The following is a 16190-nucleotide window of genomic DNA, read 5'->3' on the forward strand; positions in this document are numbered from 1 at the left end:
GCTGATTTCTCAAAAGAGACCTTGCAGGCAAGAAGGGGCTGGAAAAAAGTATCCCAAGTCATGAAAGGCAAGGGCCTACATCCAAGATTGCGCTATCCAGCAAAACTTTCATTTAGAATGGAAGGGCAGATAAAGTGCTTCTCAGATGAGGTCAAGTTAAAGGAGTTCATCATCACCAAGCCCTTATTTTATGAAATGTTAAAGGGACTTATCTAAGAAAAAGAAGATAAAAAATGTGTATAGTAAAATGACAGCAAACTCACAATTATTAACAACCACACCTAAAACAAAAGCAAACTAAGCAAACAACTAGAACAGGAACAGAAACACAGAAATGGGGATCACATGGAAGATTAGCAACAGGGAAGCGGGAGGAGGAGAGAGGGGGAAAAGGTACAGAGAATGAGTAGCATAGATGGTAGGTAGAAAATAGGGGGAGGGCAAGAATAGTATGGGAAATGTAGAAGCTAAAGAATTTATGACACATGGACATGAGCTAAAGGGGGGGAATGTGGGTGGGAGAGGGTGTGCAGGGTGGAGGGGAGTGAAGGGGGAAATGGGACAACTATAATAGCATAATCAATAAAATATATTAAGAAAAGAAAAACAAATTTTAAAAAAGTCCTCAATTTTTTTACCCAAATTGCATACTGCTCCACTTTAGCAGAATCACTGCCTATTCATACAAAAAGTCAATGTTCCATTCCAGCTACCTGGAGATACCAATCTATCCCATTAGCTAAAGAGAAATCTGGAGATCATAAAATCCTGAATGTCTTCCTCCCATTATCCTTGTTTAAAACATCATATCTTTTATGGGAAATCTAGGGATTACATTCTCCAAGAGGACTAAGATCTTCCTGAGTTATGCTATCTTCATTCTCTGAGTAATGTCTTTATCATTTTAATAGCTCGTGTATAATAATTAGTTCTGACATAGGCACATACACAAACACATTTTGGTTAAGAATGAAGGAGTTTCAAATAAACCAATTTCTCTGATCAGAATGTTGCTCAAATGTAAGCATCATGAGTGCAGGGATCTCTATTTTTGTCCATGATATTTTTTATTTATTTTACTTATTGTTGTTTTCTGAGAGAAAAACCTGCCATGTGGTACATGCTAAATCAATAATTGTTGAATGGTTTTATGTTTGAAACCATGTTTTATGTTTTATTAGTTTTGTTATATGTTTTGTTTTATTTTAATACCTCTGTATTTGTTTTCTAGGGCTGCCATAACAAATTACCACAAACTTTGTTGCCAATACTCCAGAGGTCAGACATCTGAAATCAAGGTGTTGGCAGGGCTGCACCCCCTTAACAGGTGCAGAGGAGAATGCTTTTTGCCTCCTGAAGTTCTGATGGCTTCATGTCTTCCTCATTTGTGGCAGCATAACTCCAGTATCTCTCTCCATCTTCATGTGGACTTCCCTTGTGTCTCTTTCTCCTCTTCTTCTTATAAAGACATTTCTTCTATTATTATTATTATTATTATTATTACTATTACTATTACTATTATTATATTAGAGAGAGGGCAAGGGAGGGAGAGAGAAGGGTAGAAATATTAGTGTAAGAGAAAAACATAGATCGGTTGCATCTCACATGTGCTCGGACCAGGGACAGAACTCAAAACATAGGCATGTTCCCTGACCAGAAATCAAACACATGACCTTTTGGTTTATAGGATGACACTCTAACCAAATGAGCCACACCATCCAGGGTAAGGACATTTGTCATTGACTTGGGACTCACCCTGTAAATCCAGAATTATCTCAAGATCCTTCACTTATTTAAATCTATAAAGACCCTTTTTACAAATAAAGTTATATTCAGAGATGGGTGGCTGGGTAAGACCATGGACATATTGAATATGTCTTGGTGACCTCAATTCAACTCACTACAACCTCTGATCACCAATCTTAAGATTCTATTTATCCAATACACATTTTTGTTTAAGTGTCTCTTATGTGCCATGCACCAAATGGTGAGAATGCAAACCTCAGTATAATATGGCCACTGCTCTTCTTTAGACAAATAACACTTATCAAAAGTTTTTATTCAAAATGCCTCAGACTTAGAATAAAATAAAACAGAATTTTATTTAAAATAAAATACGTTTCAAACTCACATAAAAGGATATCTACTCTGAAGTCTCTTCATGTTAATTTTTCCATAAATTCTAATGAACACTCTTCACTGATGTTAATTTTTAATTGCCATACCATTAATCATTTTAGATATTATTAGTTCAAGGTCATCCCTTTCAGAAAATTCCACAATGTAAACAGTTTAATTAGTTCCAACATACTTTGTTTAGCAGCAAATCAGGGTCAGGCAGGAGCATTAAATTCTGTGCAAGGCCATTTACTGCTGTGCCATTTGTCTGTAAGTTGTCGTTAGTATCCCTCTGGCTGAAGTTCATAGTATATTGCCTTCACCTGGTTTCCTTGGGAAGCAGAGGCTGCGAAAGTGTAGGCAGTTTATTTGGGAAATAATCTAAGGAAGCAGGAAGATGGGACAGGGAAGGTAAAAGAACCAAAATTCTGCCACCCTAAACCTGCTTTTTGATTTTTAAGCCCTTTATCAGAAAAAAAGGACACAGAAGCTTTGACCCTCTCCTGTTTCCTGCCCAAGAGAGTCAGACAGAGAAACCTACTTCAGGAAGGAGATCTAGGATACTTACCTTAGACTAATTTGAATTAAGCCTGGTACACAAGAGAGCTTCAAGCAGGTGCCTGTTGGCAGGATACCCATTATGCCTCATTGTTTCTAAGTCACATAGCAAGAACTTCTTTCCATGTGTGTCCCGCTCCTCCTCAACTCCCTGCAATCTCCCATTCTCACTTCTGAAATCTAATAGTCCACCCCTCCTTTTCTCCTTTATCCAAAATGTCTTATATACCCAATGCTGCCTCACTGTCTTTGGAATTTTCATGGATTTATCATGTTTGTGTGAATTCCTCATGTGCCTGTATTAAACATTGATTTTCTCCTATTAATCTTTCTATGTTAATTTGGTTATTAGCCCAGCAAGAAGAACTTAAAAAGCAGGAGAAATATAATAATTACTTTTAGCCCCCACAAGGCCACCAGAGTAGGAGAGAAACACAAAACAGAAATACATTGCTGCCCTGGCCAGGTGGCTCAGTTGGTTGGAGCATTTCCCACTACACCAAAAAAATGCAGGTTTGATCCCTGGTCAGGGCCCTTAGGAGAGGCAACTAATTGATGTTTCTCTCACATCTCTCTCTCTCTCTCTCACTCCTTCCCTTCCTCTCTCTAAAATCAATAAACATATCAACCCCTGGCTGGCGTAGCTCAGTGGATTGAGCGTGGGCTGGGAACCAAAGTGTCCCAGGTTTGATTCCCAGCCAGGGTACATTCCTGGGTTGCAGGCCATAACCCCCAGCAACCGCACATTGATGTTTCTCTCTCTCTCCCTCTCTCTCTCTCTCCCTCTCTCTCTCTCTCTCTCTCTCCCCCTCCCTTCCCTCTCTAAAAATAAATAAATAAAACCTTTTTAAAAAATCAATAAACATATCTAAATATATCCTCAGGCGAGGATTTTTTTTAAAGAAAAAAAGAAATACATTGCCAAGTGAGCCATTACCATGTGGCAACTGATGTTTGACCCCATGAGACTTTTGGAAGAGTCTTATGAAACATATCTCAGAAACAAAAAAGGGAAGCATTTACCCACCCATTGACTTCCATGTCTTATTGGTCAGAAGTTCATACCCCAACTCATCTGGGTTCACATGTGTAGATGCTGAATAGTTCCCAAGGGAATTTGCACAGAAGGGATGTGGCTAGTGTGAACAAAATGTTGCAGTCCAAACCTGCTCAAGGCAGGTCCCAAATTGGTCACTGTGGAAGCAGGTGGAGTCAGAGAAGGGGCCAAAAGATTTGCAAATGAGCAAAAGAGGTGCCCAGTATACCTTTATTTTCCCACCACCAAATGTATTATCTTTACCCTATGAGATTTGTCAGACTTAGAGGGCACTATAACATAATGTGTCACTTCATTGGACTTTGACACCAAGAAACCAGTCCTCTCTGACCTTGGAGAATTAACTCTCTGTAACCTGACCTCTTAATTTGCATAAAAGTATAATGATATCCACAGTTACCTCGTGAGTTTACTGTGAAGATGAGCTGAGATAATACACAGAAAGTGCTTAGCCCTGCAGCACATAAATTCTGACACAACTTTCTGACACCATCTGGGTACTCAACAAGTTAATTCAATTCTGACACTAACCACCCAGAGTTAGCACAGGCCCCACAGGTGAATGACTGAGTCCCACAAGACTACCCCTCACTTGAGATACCAGCTCCAAGTCCTGGGTGTCCCAAAGCCACCCATACTTCTATAACAGTAGAAAATTTTAACAGGGGGGAATTGTAACCCACCCCATCATTCTTTTGACATTGTTTCTGTAAACTCTAACTCTGACTAATATGTAGCTTGTAGATAAATGGCATGTTTGTGTAAGAATCCTGGGAACTAACTTCAAAGGATACAGACTCCCACCCTCAAGCATTCCAGCTCCGGGGGATTTGCTGACCTTTAACTGTGGAGCTAGGATGACATAAGGCCAGAATGACATGAAGCTAGGATGACTAAACCAGGATGATGCACACCGGACCCTCACTTGCCTTACTGGAATGGACTGTGCTGATCTGCACATAGAGAACTTCTCAACCACTTCCCTTGAACTCTTTGTTCTGATTCTCCTCTCTCTCCATATAAAAACCTGTGCCTGCACTGAGATGTTGAGATGGGCTTTGAGACAAGAGACTCCCATTTTCCAGGTGGCCAGCACCTAAATAAACCACTTTCCCTTATATCAGAATCTGCCTCTCAAGTATTGGCTTTCAAAGTGGCAGGCAGCTGGACCTGCATTTGGTTATACTTCTACCCAGAAAAACTATAAATTTTCAGGGTTTCTCACCCTCTCAGGTTTGATAATTTACTAGAACCATTCACAGAACTCAGGAAACTATACTTAGTTACCATTTTTATTAGAAAGGATACCAATCAATGAACAGGGAGCTGAAGAGACACATAAGATGCAAGGTCTGGAAGAGTCCCAAGTGTAGGAGTTTCTGTCCCTGTGAGTTAGGGTTCACCACTCTACCAGTGTGTTGTATTCACTGACCAGGAAGCTTCCTAAGCCTTATGGTCCTGTGGTAGGCAGTCAAACAGACAAAAGCAGAGCAAGTCCGATAGGCCAGGTACACAAGGTCACGATGATAGAAAGCCCCAGCTACCTAGCATCTGACAAAACTGGAAAAACAAGAACCGCACACCCAGGATGATCTTTTCTCCCCTGGCACATTGCTAGTCACAAGCTTGTAGACATCCTTAGAGGAGGAACAAGGGGTAGGAAAATAGCCTCATATGACCCCATACAGGACCCTGCATTGCTATTCCTTTAAGTATTATGTCCTAGAGATAACATTTAGGCTTCAGTTGTGTTTCAGCTCCAGGCCCAGAAAAGCAGCAAAACCAGGCAAAGGAATGCCATGTTGACATCAAGACCAGCTAAACCGACTAATGACCCCCTGCCCTGGTGCTGACCAATCAGTGGAGACCATGACCCTGAAACATCACATGAGGGAAGTTAATGAATTATTCCATTGAGCCCCTCCCCTGAGACCACCCACAAAATCCCCACCCTTAAAAGCCAGTAGGACAGAGGACCCAAATAGGAAGCAAAAGCAAGATAACTAGAAAGCGAGAAAGCATGAAAGCATTAGAGTACATCAATCTCATTCCCCATCCCCTTCCTTCAGGTACATTTTCCTTGCCTCTCCCTTTCTCCTAAGCTCCAAGGGCCCTTCTTTCACCTCTGCAACTTGTGAGCCCATTTCTTCTACAGCTCACTTCTACCTCTGTGATTTTCTAAATAAACTTTCTTGTTTAGTTTGAGTCATAGGTGTGAATTTTTTCCTGGCCAGAACTGAAGTACGAAGATTGCTGAACTAAGATCTTGTCTGACTTCACTGGTCTAACACCTGGTGCTGTTTTGCTTCCAATAGTTTAGAGTTTTTAATTGAGGTTTCATTGTGTAGGTATGATTGATTAAATAACTAGTCACATGATTAACCCCCATCTCCAGCTTCTAGCCTATCCTCCCTCAGTGTTTGGGGGATGGGTCTGAAACTTCCAATTTTGTTTTGCAGCCACCAGCCCCCTTCATAAAGCTACCTAAGAGTCCTATCTTTAGTCATCTAATTAGCATAAGTTCTGGTATTTTTGGAAAGACACTCATTATAAATAGCAAAAAATACCCTTTTCGCTAAGGGAGTTCCAAGAATTTCAGAAGCTCTGTGCCAGGAACTGAAAACAAAGACCAAATTTTTCTTTGTTTTGTTTGTTTGTTTGTTTGTTTTTCGTATACTGCAACATGATATATAGGAAGTTCTCATTGAACATTGGTGATAATTATTACACCATCGTCACCATCACCCCCATACATTTGGTCTGCTAACTTTCCAATTAATAAAAGTATATCTTAGGCACTGACCGATTTTGCTCAGTTGGTTGGAGTGTTGTCCCATAAACTGAAAGGTTGTGGGTTCAATTCACACCCAGGGTGCATGCATGGGTTGTGGGTTTGGTCCCTGGTTGGGATGCCTACAAAACACAACCAACTGATATTTCTCTCTCACATTGATATTTCTCCTCCTCTCTTTCACCCTCCCTTATCCTTCTCTCTAAAATCAGTAAGGATGTCTTTGGGTGAGGATTGAAAAAAAAGTATTTTTCTGTTTTTCTAAAAATATATTTTATTGATTATGTTATTACAGTTGTCCCATTTTCCCCCCTTCACTCCCCTCCATCCTGCACACCCCCTCCCACCCATATTCCCCCCCTTTAGTTCATGTCCGTGGGTCATACGTATAAGTTCTTTGGCTTCTACATTTCTTATACTATATTTACCCTACCCCTTTCTATTTTTTACCTACCATCTATTTCACTTATTCTCTGTAACTCCCCCCCACAACTCTGCTGTTGATAACCCTTCATGTGATCTCCACCTCTGTGGTTCTCTTCCTGTTCTAGTTGTTTGCTTAGTTTGCTTTTGTTTTCATTTTAGGTGTGGTTGTTAATAACTATTTGTTTGCTGTCCTTTTACTGTTCATATTTTTTACAGTTGATCTTAGCCAAAAAGTAGAGAAGTGATTGCTGTTCATATTTTTTATCTTCTTTTTCTTAGATAAATCCCTGTAACATTTCATATAATAGGGGCTTGGTGATGATGAACTCCTTTAACTTGACCTCATCTGAGAAGCACTTTATCTGCCCTTCCATTCTAAATGAAAGTTTTGCTGGATAGCGCAATCTTGGATGTAGGCCCTTGCCTTTCATGACTTGGGATACTTTTTTCCAGCCCCTTCTTGCCTGCAAGGTCTCTTTTGAGAAATCAGCTGACAGTCTGATGAGAACTCCTTTGTAGGTAATTGTCTCCTTATCTCTTGCTGCTTCTAAAATTCTCTCCTTCATTTTAATCTTGGGTAATGCAATTATGATGTGCCTTGGTGTGTTCCTCCTTGGGTCCAACTTCTTTGGGACTCTCTGAGCTTCCTAGACTTCCTGGAAGTCTATTTCCTTTTCCAGATTGGGGAAGTTCTCCTTTATTAGTTGTTCAAATAACTTTTCCACTTGTTGCTCTTCTTCTTCCCCTTCTGGTACCCCAATAATTTGGATGTAGGATGTTTAAAGATGTCCTGGAGGTTCCTAAGCCTCTCCTCATTTTTTTGAATTCTTATTTCTTCATTCTTTTCTGTTTGCTTATTTCTTTCTTCCTTCTGGTCCACTCCATTGATTTGAGTCCCAGTTTCCTTCCCATTACTATTGGTTCCCTGTGCATTTTCCTTTATTTCACTTAGTGAAGACTTCATTTTTTCATCTAACTTGTGACCAAATTCAACCAGTTCTGTGAGCATCCTTATTACCAGTGTTTTGAACTGTGCATCTGATAGGTTGGCTACCTCTTCGTTGCTTAGTAGTATTTTTTCTGGAGCTTTGATCTGTTCTTTCATTTTGGCTATGTTTTTTGTCTTGATGTGACTGTTATGTAGTGAGGTACAGAGCCTTAGGTGTTCACCAGGGCAGGGCAACCCAGTTGCTGTGTTGTGATGCTGTCTGTGGGGAAGGAGTCTGAGAGGGAACAATGGCACTTGCTCTGTTCTCTGCTAGATTTTAGTCACTTCCCCTGCTTCCCACCAGCAAATTGGGACCTTCTGGTGCTGATTCCTGTGTGGGTGGGTTTGTGTATGTTCTAGGACCCTGTGGGTCTCTCCAACAGACTCTCCTGTGAGGTTGGGAGTTTCTCCCACTGTGTCAACCCCCACAAGTGTTTTCAATCAGTGGTTTGAAGTTTTATTTCCCTGTGCCGTGGCCCTGGGTTGCACAGTCCGTCCTGCTCCCCATTGGTTTCTCCTGGTTTATATGCACACGAATGTGGGACTGCTCAGTCTGCAGTCTGCCTCTTTTCCAGGTCTGCCCACTGCTGCCTTGTTGGCCAGCCCCAGCCTTGTGCAGCCTACTCCACAATCCGCCATCTCACTGGGTCCACCATCCCACCACTGCCTTGCCTGCCTCGGTCCTCCAGCCACCACCATGTTGCAGACCGCTCTTCCCGGCAGCTGCCTGTCTCCACCCCTCCTACTGGTCTGGATGAATGTGTCTTCTTTAACTCCTTAGTTGTCGGACTTCCATACAATTTAATTTTCTGTCAGTTCTGGTTGTTTTTGTTTTTAAATTGTTGTTGTCCTTATTTTGGTTGTGTGAGGAGGCACAGCATGTCTACCTATGCCTCCATCTTGGCTGGAAGTCTGTAAATCTTAAATTTAAAAAATATATATTCAGAGTAAAAGATTTGGATATAGTTAAAGAAATACCAGCCCATTTCATTTCCTTTGGTAAAATATAGAAAATGTATGTTTAAAAAAATACAAGCACTCACTTCTAGAGGGCCTCCCCAGTGAAGGCAATGGACAGAGTAGGGTAGGATTGTCTAGAAATACAATCAACAGTTCCTGTTCTCAAGCAGTTAAAATTCTAGGTGGGGAAAAATGATATTAACCTAAAACTAATCAGTATGAAAGATAGTTACAGGGTCAAGAGAGCTAGCAAAGTAAATATCACAAAGCAATTTTGCACAAATTAATAAATATATTCTACAAACAATAAATACCAGGTCTGAGAGATTCAGGAGGTGTTTGCAGCAAATCTCAATACCAGAGTTGGTAGAATTTAAACCTTTTTGGAGAAGAGGGGAGGACTTTGAAAAAGGCAGAAGAGCTGGAGCTAAAACCACGAGACAAGAGAGACAGAATGAATCCCAACTATTGTCCAGACAGCATGATGTTTAGGTTTAAAATGAGAAATACAAATCTAATGTTAGCAATATCAGGTTTATAAAGGTCTTGTGTTTGTTTATGGCCTTTTACTATAAGAAGCTTATATAGATATGTTGGGGAGTTTATTTTATCAAAGGAGGAAAAGATGGTAACTTGTAGAAAAAGAATTTATGAATTCAAGGGGATGTATTCAGATCAGCAAGACTTTATAGAGAAGTAAATAAAATGCAGAGGAGAAAAGTATGGATTATTTACATACTTGAAATCTTATAAGTGAATTAGCCAAGAACACAGTTGAAAGGTGACTTCATGGGACAGAGAATCCCACAGAGCCTGAGCATACACCCACTGGGGTTGCCTTGGCGAGGACTGCCCTCCCACATCTGCTAATAAGAAAAAATGTACCCAATTGAAGTAAATAGTAATTAGAGGTGGAACTAGCAGTGATCTCCATAGCTCCATCTTGAGGTTTAGGTTACAAAGGCTGAAGGTGACAAGAAAACACTCTTTAAGTTATTTATAGAAGGGTTAAATTGAACCTAGTTGAGAGCTTCTGGGCCCAAGTGAATTTTGCTCCCTGACCTTGGTCAACGTTGGTCTATAATAAATCAAATGATGACAAATACCCACATGGCCTTGCTTATTGTCCTGTTGGCAATGCTACATGGGAGAAACCTCAGGTGGAGAAATTACAAGCTTATTTCTCTCTTCTGAGAAGGCTGACTTAGGATCACAGCACTGCAGCAGCCCGCGCCCCCTACTCAGGCCTGCCCAGAGAAAGTACTGGGGATAGCACAAAAGTCAATATGAACACATAATTTCATTTGAGCTTTACATCTCTGAAAAGTGAGAATAAGACTTTTTTTGTTCCTATTCTGAAGATGATAAAACTGAGCTCCAGAAAGATTAAACAATTTTAATCATGATATGTCTTCTAAAAACTAAAACATATAGGTGCTCTGACTATAAGAAACAATATTGTGAGCTTTTTATGAATTAACATTTCTCTATGTCATTCATGAATACTTTCCATGATACACTTACTGAGTGTGTTTTCTATATTTAGTATATTTAGAACTTGAACAAAGAGGCCCAAATCATCCCTCAGGAAACCCAGTATACCTTTCACTCTTTCAAATGTTTTATTTTGCTTTGTTTGATCAATAGTTTATCATTTTGAGTTTAGTAAAATATAACTCTTCTTCAAACACAAGGGTAAGCCATTATTGTTGTTATCAACAACAATAATTTTTATAGGCAAAGATTCTGTAAAGAAACATAATGTATGAAATTGTTACACGAAGAATCAAATTTGATAATTTTCTGACAATCTGTATAAAATGAAAACAAAGCCAAAGCCAAATACAGTGTTTTGCCATCAATCATATAGTTTGTACTTGAGTACCATTCTAATAAAGGCAGCTTTAGAAAAACAGTGTTACTAATCATCTAAATGTCAAATGTGCATTTGAGTCTTGTTTCTATCACTTCTAACCATGTAATGATAGACACTGGACATTAGTTTTATCTTTAGTAAAATGAGAATAATAATAACCTATCTCTTTGAGGTGTTGCTAAAATTATATCAACTATAACATCACATAATCCAAAATCAGTTACTGTCCCTGGCCCCCAACACCAGCCCCCATCACCATAACCAGCAATATCTCCTAATACATAGTGGGAGTGATTGTTGGGGGAGGGGCTCTTTATCTTAATAATAATACCATAGCTGTACTAAATATTTTATCATTTTATTATTTTTAGCAAATTTACATTTGATTAATTTAAACTTATTTCCCAGAACTAGTCATAAACTTTTCAATATTTGTTGGAAAAGCTTTTTCCATGGATACTAAGTTAACAATATTTGTGTATTGCAAAGCACAGCATAAAAGGTTTTTATAAACTATATGTTGTTATATAGTATTTTATGCTTCTACTATACAAAGAAGTAGATTCTTGTGGTCAACATGAAGTAGAACCAAAGAGCTGTAGAAATTTGGAAAAAAAAACAAACAGGCTCAAAGAAATTAGCTTTGCTGAAGAATAATACACTCTGATAATCTCAAACTACATATCATCCCTAGAGTGCTACATGACCATCCTGAACATTTCTTTTATAATAATATACTGCCCTGGCTGGTGTGGTTCAGTGGATTGAATGCTGGCCTGCAAACCAAAGAGTCACTGGTTCAATTCCCAGTCAGGGCACATGTCTGGGTTGTAGGCCAGGTCCCCAGTTGGAGCATGCTAGAGGCTACCACACAGTGATGTTTCTCTCCCCCTCTTTCTACCTCCTTTCCCCATTCTCTAAAAGAAAGTAAATATTTTTTAAAAAAAAATAGAATAATATTAAGTGCCTAAAGAGCTTAGGAACTTGGAATCAAATAATTTGGCATTTGTTGTAATCTAGATGATATGTATGGTTCTTGGGTTAAAGAGTTAAAAAGAAAAGTAAAACACTCAGCCTATAAAACAGACTGTATATTTATAAGATGTTTTATGAAAGCCTTATGGTAAACATGAATGAAAAACCTAGACTAAATTCACAAAAGCAAAGAAATCAAAATATTCCACTATGGAAAATTATCAGTTTACAAAAGAAGACATCAAGAGAGAGAGAAAGAAATGAACAAGAGAGCTATAAAACAGCCAGAAAATAATTAGACTGCATTATAAGTCCTTCTTATTAATAATTACTTTGAATATAAATGTATTAAATTCTGTAATCAAAAGGTACAGGTGGCTGAATAGCCAGGAAGAGAGTCCATGCCAGAGCCAGCCCTGCTGGTGCCCTAATCTTGTATTTCCAACCCCCAGAACTGAGAGAAATAAATTTCTGTTAGAAAAGAAAGGTATAGAATGGCTGAATGAATTTTTTAAATGTACACTTGAAACCTATATAACTTTATTAACCAATGTCACCCCAATAACATATTTTAAAATAATAATAAAAACAATAAAGAAATCAAGACCCAACTATATGCTGTCTACAAGGGACTTATTTAAGCTTTAAGGACATACATAGAGTCAAAGTGAAGGAATGGGAAATGTTTTTTTAATGCATATAGAAACCAAAAAGAGCAGGGGTAGCTATATTTTACCAACAAAATAGATTTTAAGGCCAAAAATGTAACAAGAGACAAGAACAGGTCATTATATAATAATAAAGGGGTCAATTCATAAGAAGATATGATGATTGTAAATATATATGCAGCTAACTACATTAAGCAAATACTAACAGATGATACTAATACATCTGATGGGAGAAATAAACAGCAAAACAATGATAGTAGAGGACTTTGACACCCTTCTTTCAACAATGGATAGATCATCCAGATAGGAAATCAATAAGAAAACACTGGACTTGAACTCTACTTTAAACTATATATACCTAAAAGACACATATATAAAACATTTCATCCAACAGCAGCAGAATATGCATGCTTCTCAAGCACTTATGAAACATTCTCTAGGATATATCATGTGTTATGTCACAAAATAAGTATTAGCAAATATAAAAAGAATAAAATTATACCAACAGTCTTTTCTGACCAAAATAATATAAAACAGAAATAAATAATAGAAGGAAAACTCAAAACTTAGGTAAATTATACAACACACTTCTAAACAACCAATAGATCAAAGAAGGAATCCAAAGGGAAGTAAAAAAAAAAATCTTGACACAAACAAAAATGGAAACACAATGTACCATAACTTATGGGATACAGCAAATGAAGTTCTAAGAGGGAAATTTATACTGAATAATCATTTGCAAGAGAATGAAATTGGTTATCTATCGTACACCACTTACAAAAATTAGCTTGAATTTGATTCCAGACTTAAATGTAAGACCCCAACCTATAAAACTCATAGAAGAAAATATAAGGGGAAAGCTCCTTAACACTGGTTTTAGCACATGCAATAAAAACAAAAGTAATCAAGTGAGACTACTTCAAAATGAAAAGCTTTTTCACAGCAAATGAAACAATCAGGAAAATGAAAAGGCAACCTAAGGAATGGGGGAAATATTTGCAAATGATCTATCTGATAAGGGGTTAACATTAAAAAATATAGGGAACTCATACAACTAAATAGTACATCATCATCAATTATCCAATTTAAAAATGATCAGGGGAACTGAATAGAATTTTTTTTAACTTTAAAGATTTTATTTATTTATTTTCAGAGAGAAGAGGAAGAAGGGAGAAAGACAGGGAGAGAAATATCAATGTGAGAAACATTGATTGGTTGCCTCTCACATGCTCCCAACCCAGGACCTGGCCCACAACCCAGATATATGCCCTGATGGGAGTTGAGGCAGTGACAACCTTCTAGATGATGCCCAACCCACTGCGCCAAACCAGCCCAGGCCTGAATAGAATTTTTCATACACATAAATATTAGACTGGTGGTTTGTGGATGATACCGTCTAGCAGTATCCATCTCGGCTGCGGATGCTCATTGAAACACGAGAAAAACATACACAGAGATAACCAGGTCCTGTGGGGGAATAGGGACAGAAGGGCCACTCTCTCGTGGAAAGCGCCATGGCCACCCTCTCTAGTGGAGAGCCTCCCATATCCATTCCCAAGCAGATCTTTATTGAGAATACAGACTTAGTTTGTGAATTCACAGTCTGGCAGAAAAGATCAAAAGAAGTAGGTGACTTACAAAGGTGCAGACAAAACTGCTGTGATTCTGGGCAGAGATTGGAGTTTTAACATATGAAAGGACTACAGGTTCCAAAGGTTTCCTGTCTGTGCCTTTAAATTCTAATCTAATAACATCCTCCTGACAAACAGATCTCACAGGATCTTGCATATTCTATGTCCCAGGCCTGATTACCCTGGGGGTCTGTTGTTTCTGGTCTGCACCACCCCTGCAGGCCTGAGTTAACAGAGAAGACAAAGGCAGCCAGGAGACTTGGATTTCTCACAAGGACTCAGGCTTTGACAAAGCCGAGGGGGCAGGGGTTGATGTTGATCACCCCTTCACTTCCACAGCCCCATGAGTCTCTGCCCTTAGGACATTCTCATGTGATCACGTCTGTCTTAGATTCATTCTCTTTCTTAGAGAATTGTTACCTGTCATTGACTGCTGATCATGCCATGGAGATAAGTTTTGTCTCCTTAGGGGCTCCTGGTCCGGAAGTCTTTCACTCAGCCTAAGTCACAGGAGGTTACAGCTTCCTGAGTCCAGGCAGGGCAGCCCCCAGAGTGGTTGTCATGGGCTAAGGGATAGGGAAAATGGGGAATCAGTGGTCAAAGAGTACAAACTTCTAATTACAAGATCAATTAATACTGGAGATTTATGTATACAGCATGGTGACTATAGTTAACAATACTGTACTATATACTTGAAAAATGCTAAAGAGAGTATGTCTTAAATGTTTTTACCACACATACATAAAAGGTAAGTATGTGAGGTCATGGAGATGTTAACTAATCTTACTGTGGTAATCATTTCACATTATATACATGTGTCAAATCATCACTTTGTACACCTTATACTTGTACAATGTCAATTATATCTCAATAAAACTAGAATAAATAAATATTTTGACCTTAGATTACTTCAGGTTATAATTAATTTAGAAAAAATAGTGAATAATGGTCTTGTGACCCTATGTATTGATTTAGAGTAAAGAGATTATTTTGTAAAAACACTAAAATAACTCTGTAAAACCTAACAGTATATTCATACTACAGAAATAATTCAATTGTCTTAGGCTCAAAATTCAACCACTCACTCTATTGCCATAGTGCTGAAGGTTTATATTTTGCCTAATGTTATTTCTTGCTACCTCCGAAATCTATTGCAACCTTTTAATTATCTTCAGTGTTCTTGGTTCTGCCTAATTACTCTCCAGAGGCAGATCAGAAAATACAGATATAAAAATAAAGCTTGCTATTTCCATGAAAACAAGTTGATGGTAAGCAGTAAAAATGTCTGAGATGTAAGCAGCTGATCTTTCTACATAGTCTATGTGCAGAATAAAAATATTTATAGTCATAAACATTTATATATTGACACTTTTGGTTATAAGAATTCTAGTAGCTTTGTAGAGTTTTACAGAAACAGTAACCAATAAATTTTTAAGTTCCTGTTTGTGCTGATGCCTTAGCTCAGATTTTAAGAGAACCTAAAAACATTTCTAGTTTGAATTCAGTAAATTCAACATACACTTTTTATGAAAAGACCACCAAATAGCACATTCAATTGTCAGGATTAGAAATTCAAACTCAAAACCATTTTGTTAATCTGAATTTTCTATTTATTTATTCTCTATTTTTGAATCATTCAACATTGAATCCATAACAGAGATGCAATTCAAAGAAGGATGCTCAGATGGGCTTTTTATTAATTTCAGGATTGCTTCTATAATGGCAAAAATGAAAGATGTAGTAAATGAAAGTTTCCTTCCCTTCCCACTTCTAGAATTCTCTTTTATAGAATGCATGTCTTTTCATAAAGTATAGAAGAGTGGTTTCTTTTTCTTCCTTGTGACAAATGAAATTGAATAAATACACATTTCTTCCTTAATGCCTTTTGTGTTTACATGTTAAGCAGGCTTCTAGAAGAGAAAAATGTTATTAAATGAAATGCAAATGTTGAAAGAGCATCTGTATTATAGATATTAGTTTGAAGCTTTCCAGTGCTTTTCAGACCAACTCTGTAACTTCACATATGCACTTAGACATTTAGAGGATTTCTGCTTTAAAGAATCTTATATTTTCAAACATCTTCAGCACCTCAGCTGGAAACCCAGAGGCTGCTGAGCTTGGTAAGAAGGGACTTAATATAAG

This window comes from Phyllostomus hastatus, unplaced genomic scaffold (assembly GCF_019186645.2).
Source record: "Phyllostomus hastatus isolate PE091 unplaced genomic scaffold, TTU_PhHast_1.1 phas_contig_17, whole genome shotgun sequence".
NCBI lineage: Eukaryota > Metazoa > Chordata > Mammalia > Chiroptera > Phyllostomidae > Phyllostomus > Phyllostomus hastatus.